The sequence below is a fragment of the Rhinolophus sinicus genome, chromosome X (genome assembly GCF_036562045.2).
Source record: "Rhinolophus sinicus isolate RSC01 chromosome X, ASM3656204v1, whole genome shotgun sequence".
Lineage (NCBI taxonomy): Eukaryota > Metazoa > Chordata > Mammalia > Chiroptera > Rhinolophidae > Rhinolophus > Rhinolophus sinicus.
The window spans coordinates 69,393,437-69,404,445 of record NC_133768.1 but is presented as its reverse complement, the minus strand read 5'-3'; the positions used below and the strand labels follow the sequence as shown (position 1 = coordinate 69,404,445).

General features: G+C 43.3%; 1 long non-coding RNA gene across 1 annotated transcript; it reads right to left on the bottom strand.

Annotated features, from left to right (window-relative positions):
* Nucleotides 1–5: 5 nt before the first annotated feature.
* LOC141569642 (uncharacterized) lies at nt 6–1,793 on the bottom strand. Its single transcript, XR_012493357.1, has 3 exons — nt 1,439–1,793; nt 944–1,036; nt 6–388 (listed from the first exon to the last, which is right to left on the bottom strand). It is a non-coding gene; the product is annotated as an uncharacterized LOC141569642 (long non-coding RNA).
* Nucleotides 1,794–11,009: the final 9,216 nt, after the last annotated feature.

Below are 11,009 nucleotides of genomic sequence, written 5' to 3'. Positions count from 1 at the left end.
CCCATGGACAAACATACAGGAGAAAATAGAGTCTGAGTGCTTGGTTGACACGCAGACACCCTGACTCCTGACACAAACATCTCTGCTTAAGGGTCCAATTTGTCTAACGTTTCCTGTCTCCTGGTGTCTGATCTCAGGTCTTCTCCTCCCATTCACAGCCCAATCCACACCTACCCCAATATTCCTAATATCTCCTGCAGGAAATGGACAAGGGATGCTGGGGCAGTGTGCAAATCTGGCAGAGAGCAGGAGAGGTGGATCAAAGACCTGCCATGATCTTACTCTGTCGCTATCCCCTGCATTTCCCCTTTCGCATCAAACTCCAGAGAATTGAGCCAGTCTCTTCCTCCTTTCCTTCCTTGCAGAAGTGACCGGTCTTAAAGTAAGCCTAGGGACAAATGGACGAGAAGAAAACACAGTCAGGAGACCATGGTAGCCACTGAGCACTTGGTGGACAGACCGACACCAATGATGGGAGTCCACATGTGATCTGTATTTCAACATTCAAGGTCTTCTAGGTAGAACGTTCTCGCTTTACTACGGCCCTCTGTTTCAGGGTTCCAGATAACGACATCTTTTCTTGACGTCACAGTTGTCCCATCGCTCCCGTCTTCAATTCTGAGGATTCACCATTAGGTTCAACACACCCCTTTGCCTTGGGCGGCATAAATTGGGGGAAGGGCGCCTGCATATTCCAGAAAACAGGTTGTGCAGTGGTACTTGTAACTGTGACTTCCGTCTCACCCTCGCCTCCGAGCCCATTTTTCCTACCCCCAGTTACGGCTGGAGGTAAGGGAGGAAGCCAAGGGAAGTGCCTAGGAACTGGTACGGAGGGAACTTTTAGGATTTATTCCTGGATGCCTGACCCGCTCTGGTCACAGTCACCCAACCCCAATTCGGGTCTCCAGTCAATGGCGGCTGCCCACCCCCCATCCCCACACACCTCCAGAAATCCAGGCTATTTTCCTGCTCCAACTTTTTCTCAAGCTGCTCTTTGGCAGATAGATGCACCCCGCCGCCTGAAATCGCCAACCTACTGCGCACACAGCAGAGACCTTGGCATCAAGGAAGCGCCTGTGGGAAGGGACAGCCCCCAGGACGCGGGCCCCAACAGACCCTTTCCAGAATCAGGGCCCGGAGTAGCCAACGCCCCCGCCCCGGCGCCCCCCCAGCCCAGTTCCGGCTCCCCCATTTCTCCCGCAGCAGCAGCCTCCCCCACAGCCATCTCCGGGAAAGCTAGCTGTGGAGAGGCCGGCGTGGATCGCTTCCCCCAGGAGCCCAGGGAGCATCTGAGGCCACCCCTGGGCCCTGGGCCCTGGGCCCGGCCGGCGCCAGTCGCCGCCGCAGCCTCCGCGCGGAAGTGCCCTTGCGGCCTCCGCGCAGCGGTTCCACCTCCTTTCCCGCAGCCTCCGCTCAGGCGTCCCCCGGCACTGCGCACCTCTCTCGGGGGCCGGCTCCGACCTGGTGGCTGCATTGGCCTCCTCGCCAGGCTGCCAGGCGCTGGGCGCCGGTTCTAAGCTGGTCGGGGTGGGGGGTGGGGCATCTCCCGCCCCCACAACACCCCCACTTGCTTTTCCAGTCTCAGGGTCCAGGTGGTCTGCCTCCCCGACTCTCGGAGCTCCTCACTCGGATTCCAAGTCATCCTATTATTAATATTTTCATTTCTGAGGCATCACTTTGACGGGATGAAGGAGTAAAAATAAGAATGGGCAACTACCATCTTGAGGACCTATTGGATGCCACATGCTGTAGGTTGCCTTTTTTCACAGTTTTTTCTCTTTAAGTTTTCAAAGCAATGCTGGGAGGTGGACATCATTACTTCCTTTCTACTCATGGAAAGATACTAAGGCTCACAGAGTAGAGTACACGCTCAAAGAATTCTAGGGAGGCTTCGAATGGACACAGAAGCCAACTTGATGGGGCTCATACTGGCCAATTCTGTGACACTGTGAGCATCAAAAGGCATAATCATAGTGTCAGATGGTAACCCTTTGAGAAAAGCAGGAATCTATGATCATGCTAATATAAATAAATACATGACTACATTAATAATTGATGAGGAGAGCGGAAAGCTCTACTCAACATTTGAACGTCAATTTATAAATCTAGATGGAATGACAGATTTACAAAAGCAACAGTTAACAAGTATCATAGTAATGAGTGATTCAGGCAAGAATCATGAACGAATTTTCAGTCTGTACCAAATCCCCACAGCAGTCACCGAGTCACCACGGTACCCATGCTGGCCAAGGAAAGCTGGGAAAAAACAAACAGCAACCATCTTGAATAGTTTCCTAATGTGTGCTAGGAAATGAGCAGGGCCGACGAAACACACAGTAGTTAACCTCAAATATTCCTCATGATAAATATTCCTCACAGATTTACCTCACAGACACACACACACACACACACACACACGTATATTCATATACACTGTCTCCCTCTTTTCCTTGTCATCCAAGAAACCAGGATCATCGAGGTGGTTGTGTTTGAGCATAAAGAAAAAAATTCCACAATTCAATTAAAGCCACACTAATAAAGTTAAATGCTACTAAACTATTTCATTTCAGAGACTGATTTTCTAGAGATGACCTGTCAAAGTTTCTCTGGAACATTTTTCTCCTTGGTTTCAGTACCTTGCCAGTAATATCTAAAAGCTGATATGGAAATCTAAGCAAAATGAATATTGTGTTGGTAGATTTTGTCAACATGGCAGAGCCACAATGCCCAGATATTTGATCAAACATTACTATGGATGTTTCTGTGAGAGTGCTTTTGAATGAGATATACATTTAAATGGTGGACTGAATAAAGCCTCATCCTCCCATAATGTGGGTGGGCCTCATCTAAATAGTTGAAGGCCTAATAGAACAAAGTGCTGGACTCCCCTGAGCCTCAGGGAATTCTGCCAGGAGACAGCATTTTGGACTTTATCTAAAGCATCAGCCCTTTGTGGGTCACCAGCAGACCGCCTTCAGACTCCAAAAGTAACTCTTTCCTGAGTCTCCTGCCTGTAGGCCTCCACCATCAAATTTTGGACTAACCAAGCCTCCATAATCTCATGAGTCAATTCATTAACATAAATCTCTATGTATATATAAACACGTAGAAGAGGGTAAAGGGGGTCAAATACACTAGGTCTGACAATTAAGCTCATGAACTGGCCACTGTGCGCTTACATTGGCAGCACTGTACGAGCAGCTCGGTAAGGTTTCATAACCTTGGTATATCAGTGTCTCACAGCTGTGTTCGTGCCAATGTGTGGCAGTGTCTTGCTGAGTGGCATTTATTATTGTTGTCGCGAGAATGTCTGAGCTTTAATTAGAGCAACGAACAAACATTAAATTTCTTGTTAAACTTCGCAAGAATGGAAGTGAAATCAAGGATATGTTAGTCCAAGTTTATAGGGATACTGCCATGAAGAAAACGGCAGTGTACAAATAGATTAAACGTTTTTCTGAGGGGAGAGAATGTGTCACTGATGAAGAGAGGTCAGGGCAGCCAGTAATGAGCAGAACTGATGAAAACATTTAAAAAATTCATTGAACTGTGTGAAAAAATCATCAGCTGACTGTGAAAAGTATAGCAGACCAAGGAAACAGTGATAGAAAAACAGGAAAAGCTTTTTTTTTTTTAATTTTATTTTATTAAATTTATTGGGGTGACAATTGTTAGTAAAATTACATAGATTTCAGGTGTACAATTCTGTATTACATCATCTATAAATCCCATTGTGTGTTCATCACCCAGAGTCTGAAAATGTAGGCATGAGAAAGGTGTGTGCAAAAACGGTCCCAAAGGAGTTCACTGATGAATGAAAGCAAAGGAGAGTCAAAGTTAGCCAAGATTTTTCGGAGAGGCAAGACAATGTTTTGGGCCATGTTATCACTGATGATGAAACATGGGTGTACAAACTCAAACCTGAAGCAAAACATCAAAGTGCACAATGGAAGTCAGCCAATTCTCCACAACCAAAAAAGTTTTGTCAGTCCAAATCAAGAGTCAAAACGATGTTGTTAACCTTTTTTGATATCAGAGGGATTATGCATTATGAATTTGCACCAACTGGACAAACAGTTAACCAAGTTTACTATTTGGAAGTGCTGAAAAGCCTGCCTGAAAAAGTTATACGAAAATGACCTGAACTTCTCTCCAACAATTTATGGCTCCTGCAATACAACAGTGCACCAGCTCACACGGCACTGTCTGTGAGGGTGTTTTTAGCCAATAAACAAATAACTGTATTGGAACACCCTCCCTACTCACCCGATCTGGCCCCCAATGACTTCTTTCTTTACCCAAAGATAAAGGAAATATTGAAAGGAAGACATTTTGATGACATTCAGGACATCAGGGATAATATAATGACAGCTCTGATGACGAATTCAGAAAGAGATGCAAAATTGCTTTGAACGATGGACTAGGCGATGGCTTGGTCCATAGCTTCCCAAGGGGAGTACTTTGAAGGTGACGGTAGTGATATTCAGCAATGAGGTATGTAGCACTTTTTCTAGGATGAGTTCGCAAACTCAATTGTCAGACCTTGTATAGTGATGGAAAGAGAACTGACTCTGGGTGGTGAACACACAATGCAATATATAGATGATGTATTATAGAATTGTACACTTGAAGTCTGTGTAGTTTTGTTGACCAATGTCACCCCAATATATATATATATATATATATATATATATATATATATATATATATACACAAATATATTTATAAATATATATATATATATATATATATATATATATATATATATCCTTTTGGCTCTGTTTCTCAGGAGAACCCTGGCTAATACACATATTGAACATCAAGTATCTTTTCCATCCTAGAGTAACCTGTGCTTTTGACCAAAAAGATTTCCCAGCAACATTTCGTTTCTGACACTTCAGTCAAAATATAATACCTGCATATTGTAATAAAATTACTCACAACGACAATGCATCAAAATGTATGAACTACACAGAGGTAATGTATGTAGCACATGTATGTCCACAGAAGTACAAGGGCTGTACTCTGAACACTGCAAAACATTGCAGAGAGAAATTAAAGAAGGTCCAAATAAACGGGGGGACATTTCACTTTCATTTGTCAGAATACTCGATATGGTTAAGATGATGCTTGTTCTCCCCATACTGATCTATACGCTCAATGCAATTCCTGTAAAAGTCCTAGCATACACTTTTTTAAAGAATTTGACAGACTTATTCTAAGAGTCATGTGGAAATGCAAAGAGCCTAGACTATGAGAGAAGACTTTGAAAAAGAAGAACAAAGTTGCAAGATAAGCACTACCTACTCACTATAAATCTATAGTAAACAAGACAGTGTGGTGTTGGGATGAAGGTAGAAATGTATATCAAAGAAACAAAGAGTCCAGAAATAGACCTATACGTATATGGCGAAATGACTTTTGACAAAGCTACAAAGGCAATTCAGTGGAGACAGGATAGTCTTTTCATCAATGGTGTTGGGACAAGGGAACAAACATCGATAAGCACAGACATAAACTGTGATCTATCTATCGTACCCTGTATAAAAGTCAACTCAAAATGAATCAGAGACCTAAACATAAAAGCTAAGACTGTAAACTTCTGAAAAAAATAAAACACAGGAGAAAATTGTTATGACCTCAGGTTAGATGAAGATTGCTGAGATATGATACTAAAAGCAAAATCAAAACCATGAATGAAGAGGCTAATGAACTAGACTTCCTCAACATTAAAAATGTCTGTTCTTCCAAAGACTCTGTTGTAAGAAAGAAAACACAAGCCACTGACTGAGAGAAAATATCCGCAAATCATATCTGATCAAGGACTTGTATCCAGAATAAAAAGTCTCCAGTAGGTCAGTAAGAAGAAAACAGACACTTCAACAAATAAGTGGACAAAGATTTGAACAGATAGTTCACCAAAGAAGACATACAAATTTCAAATAAGCACGTGAAAAGATGCTCAACATCATTAGTCATTAGGGACATGTAATACCACTACAGCCCTCTGAGAATAGCCAAAATTGAAAAGACTGACCATACCAAGTCTTGGCAAGGATGTGGAGGATGGAACTCTCAGACACTGCTGGTGGCAAACAAAAATGGTGTGGCCATATCTGGAAAAGAGTTAATCAGTTTCTTACAAGAGTAATCTTAGAAATACTATATGACCTAGCCATTGTACTCCTAAGTATTCACCTGAGAGAAAGAAAGCATATGTCTAAGCAAAATCTTATACACAAATGTTCACAGCAGCTCTATTTTACAAGAGCCCCAAATTGGAAACAATCCACATGTCCATTGCCAAATGAATGGATAGAAGAAATTGTGGTATATCCATAAAATGGAATATGAATCAACAATGAAAACAAGGAACTATTCATACATGCAACAAATGGATCAATCCAGAAATAATTAGATTGAAATAAAGAAGACAGACATAAAAGAACATACATGGTATGTGTCCATTCACATAAAATGATGGGAAAAGAAAACTATGCTACCACGACAAACGATCAGTGGGAGTGGGTTAAGATGACGTGGAGGGGGAGGTGGGAGAGGTACATGGAGGTATTACAAAGGGACACAAAGAAGGACTCTTGAGGTGATGGATGTGTTCATTATCTTGATTGTAGCATTGGATTCACACACACACACACACACACACACACACACACACACACACCGGGCCTGTCAAAAAAATGTGTGCAAGTGGACACTTTGGTCAACGTTGCTCAAGCAGTAGTTCACTGCAATCAGAATTGTCTGGACACTGATGGTAACCACTTTAAGTACTTCTCGTAATTGCAGAAGTCAAATGTGACTTGTATTCATCTTTTGTTGTCAGTATATATTGATTATTAAAATTAATACAGTTTTTTTCCTTTCTTAAAACATGTACACATTTTTTGGCTATATGCATATATATATATATATATATAAATTTATTAGAACACATATTTCAAATATGCACAATGTATTGTATATCAACCATACCTGAATAAAGTATTGGAAATATACTTATATAATGACAATTCTGTGATATAATTAAATTAATCAGGTGAACAATTCCCACGATTATGCTTTTGTATTATTAACACATCCACACTATGCCTTATCAAATTGCTCCACACGACATATAACCAAAATAGCTATAATGACTTGCAATGAAATATGTCCAAATGTGTATTTATTTATTTATTTATTTACTTATTTATTTATTTATTTATATTGGGGAATATTGTGCAGCAGTGTGTTTTTCCAGGACCCATCAGCTCCATGTCAAGTCGTTGTTTTCAGTCTAGTTGTGGAGGGTGCATCTCACTGGCCCATGTGGGAATCCAACCGGCCACCCTGGTGTTATGAGCACTGTGCTCTAACCACTTGGCAAACCAGCCACCCCAGAAATATATCCCAATATTCAGGGAAAGCTGATATCCATGTCTTTCTGATGTACAGAAATAAAAATACTATATCCTAGGAAAATATTCATAATGATATTTAACAGGAGTTGCTGGTTATTTGGGAAAATGTGGCTGAGTATCATTATAATAGGGCAAACTCAAGGGTAACAAATATTTAAAAAAATATATTAAGTTATGGTAATTGACATTTTAAACTGACACTTAGAAAATTTCTGCCTTTCTAAAATATTTCATTATATAATGGGGATAAAATGAGGTCACCAGGGAGGAATCTACATTACAATGTCAAATTGCTAGGAAGATCTAATAACTGCCTATTTGCAAAACCATAGGCGAGATACAAGGGGATTGCTGATCATTACTTGCACGGTTTGAACGATTTGGGTATATTTATTGCAAATGCATGTTAAAGACCAACTTCCTTCTCCAACTGGACAATTCATTGCTTTTTCTTACCCCCTCCCCCCAAAAAAAGGTGAGCCTCAGGGCTATTACAAAGCGTGTAGCCTCTGATGGAATCACATTCCACAGCTAAACCTCTTCCCCCAGGATGAGATCAAAGTAGCTTCTCTACTTTGAGGCTGGTTTGTGACCCTCACAGGAGCGATTCCACTACATGCTTTTGTTCAAATCCATGAACTCACTTGAGCCAGGTGTCAGATCCCAACAGGGTTGTGACGTATTGGGGTCTCCTTAGGACAGCTGCCCTTGAACTTGTAGTAGAAGCCTCAGCTGCCATCAGGACACTGATGCTCAGAACCTGCCTCCTTCAGACACCTGATATGAGCTCGGCCACCGGCATGAGGAGCTGCACGGGGAGAGACAGATCCAGCAAGCACTATGCTTTTCTGGTGCCACTATGTGTCCGGCACCACAGGTTAGGCACTGGGTTAGTGACAATGACACTGACACAAATATCTAGTGATCCCAACAATCAGATGTTACAATGGGCTTCTCACCAGGGCCTTTTCTTCTTTCCTTGGCTGTCTCCTAACAAGAAAATTGAAGAAGAAGAAGAAGAAGAAGGAGGAGGAGGAGGAGGAGGAGGAGGAGGAGGAGGAGGAGGAGGAGGAGGAGGAGGAGAAGGAGAAGGAGAGGAAGAAGAAGAAGAAGAAGAAGAAGAAGAAGAAGAAGAAGAAGAAGAAGAAGAAGAAGAAGAAGAAGAAGAAGAGGAAGAGGGGGCGTGTATTCACACAGGCATCAGGATGTCTGAGAACTACAGGGCTGTGCCGTATATTCATGAGTCATCAGCGCGTGTCCACAGCGATCCTGTGGCTTAAGCATTCTTATCCCCACTTGACAGAGGGGGAAGCTGGGGCTCAGAGAGAGTTGTTGCCTGTCTTACCTCCCACGCCCGTGCCTTTAGAAGGAGAGCAGCTCCAGGACACCACACTCACTGGGGCCGGGCAGGACCACAATGGCTTTGCCTACAAGACAGCCGGGGCTTCGAACCCCAAATGGGAAAGAGGCAACTTGGATCTGGATCCCTTTGTCTCCCCACGCCTCAGGTGGTTCAGCACCCACTGCTGGGACCCACACCCTCAGCTGAGTCCCAAACACCTGCAGGCGGGACCCAGATCTTGTCAACAGGCCAGGTCTGTCTCTATTAAAATGTCGTCACAGTTGTCACCTGTTGCCACACAGTAGCCTACCTGTCTGTCTCCCTGTACCTGCCCCTAAAGAAAGGAGAGTCTGTGAGACGGATCCTTTCAGGGACTTTGCTTTACCTTTGTGCTTGCACCTTATGTCTCCCTATTTGGTCCCAGAAAGATGGCTGGTCAGCCAATGACGAGTAAGATTCCCCACGGGGGAGGGGGGACAACTCAAGCCAGGCACAGTCGAGTGGGGACCAACAGGAGAATCCACGGGGTTCATAGAGGTGGGCACAGCCCCCCACCTTCCCCCGGCTAAGGAGAGCCTCTGCCTCTGTGGCTGCATTCCTTCCCACAACCTGCTTGGGAAGTGATTCAATGATGTGCTCTCCATCTATTCATATGCATTAGGTTTTGTCCCTTGGGGAAGTACAAACATCCTGAGACTTAGGGTTCAGCTGCCTGCAGGCAAGGGTGATTGGCTTGAATCAGTTTCCTATCATGATGTATAGGATTCACAGATCTTGAGATTGACAAGCTTTATCTCCTTTACTTCCTCACCTAACTAATAAAAGCTGATGTGAGGCCCGATTAGGTGTCCAGTCTTTGAGACTGCAGGTCCCTTGGCCCCGCTTAAACTCTATTCATGGCTACTGTCTTTTCTTAACCTTGCGCTGCTCTCCTCGCCGCCCCCCACCCACATCTCTCGTCGTGTGGGACGCGACAGTCACCGTAATGATGACATCAGGATTCTATGGCAATCACGAAGCTCAGGCCTGTTTTCAAAACCGGAAACGCCTCCCATCTGAAAGCCATCAGTTGCAGCATCCTGAAAAGCTGCACCTTGTCAGCCACCCAACACCAAGGGTTCTGTCTTCTGCATGGAGAGTGCTGCTATTCAAATGATATAAAAATCCATGAATTGCCAGCCCATGTTTGACATTTCCTGCATCGATCCATGCACCCATCCATCCCTTTGTTCGTTAACAGACATTAGCCCCAACGACACCATCCGTTTGGTTGTGTTGCCCCACACTTCCACTGAAATTACACTTGCCAACTCAACAACCTCCTTTTGTCACACGTGTAGATCAAGAATGTTGAACTGATGTTTCAAATGGAGACAAACAGATATTTTATCAAGAGGAAAGAATTTCCTTCCCCCAGGACGGAATTCAATGGCTTGGATATAGACAGGATTATATCGCAGTAGGATCAATTACAGTACATTAAATGCAGAGTTGTAAAATGCCTTTCACAGACACAGCCAGATAACGGTTAAGAATGTGCTTTGGGGATGATGGGCTTTGAAATGGAGCACACATTTTTCTTTCACATAGCTCATACTTTTGCTTCATTGCAAATATGTTTAGTGCATGTTAGAAATAAACTTTTATGGTCACTGATAACCTCTGTCTTACCTGTTTTTCATTTCATCTCAAGGGATTACCAAGTATGGGATAAAATCACCTGAAATTATAATGTTTTTCCAAACTCCACCATGGTTAAGTATGTTGTCTAAAAGCATTGTCTAATGTACTGTATTTGGACCATATAATGGTGGTGGTGATAGGGAACTCTTTCACATTTTTCCTGACTGTTAAGTCTGTGGACCCTGAGAAAGAACATACCTGCCAAGAAGGGCTCCTGGTGGCTATCTGGGCTCAAATTTAAAAGCAGAGCCTAGCAGCCATTTCTACACAGGGGCCTCAGGCAAACTGCACTTCAGGGAGAAGCCTGCCCTGAACTGCCTGCCTGCACTGTGTTCTTGCCATCTGAGCAAGCCCTTATAAAGGAGGTCTTGGAATTGTATTTCAACCAATAGAACTGAGACTTTCCATATACAATCAGAGTTGTGCAGTTATATCCTCATTAGCATCTCCACCGACTAATCAGGGTGGCCGCATTCTGACCAATCAGGACAGTGCGTTTTGGACCACTGAAACTGTGAGGATTTCATACCCCATTTGCATGAGGATTGACCAATCAGGGA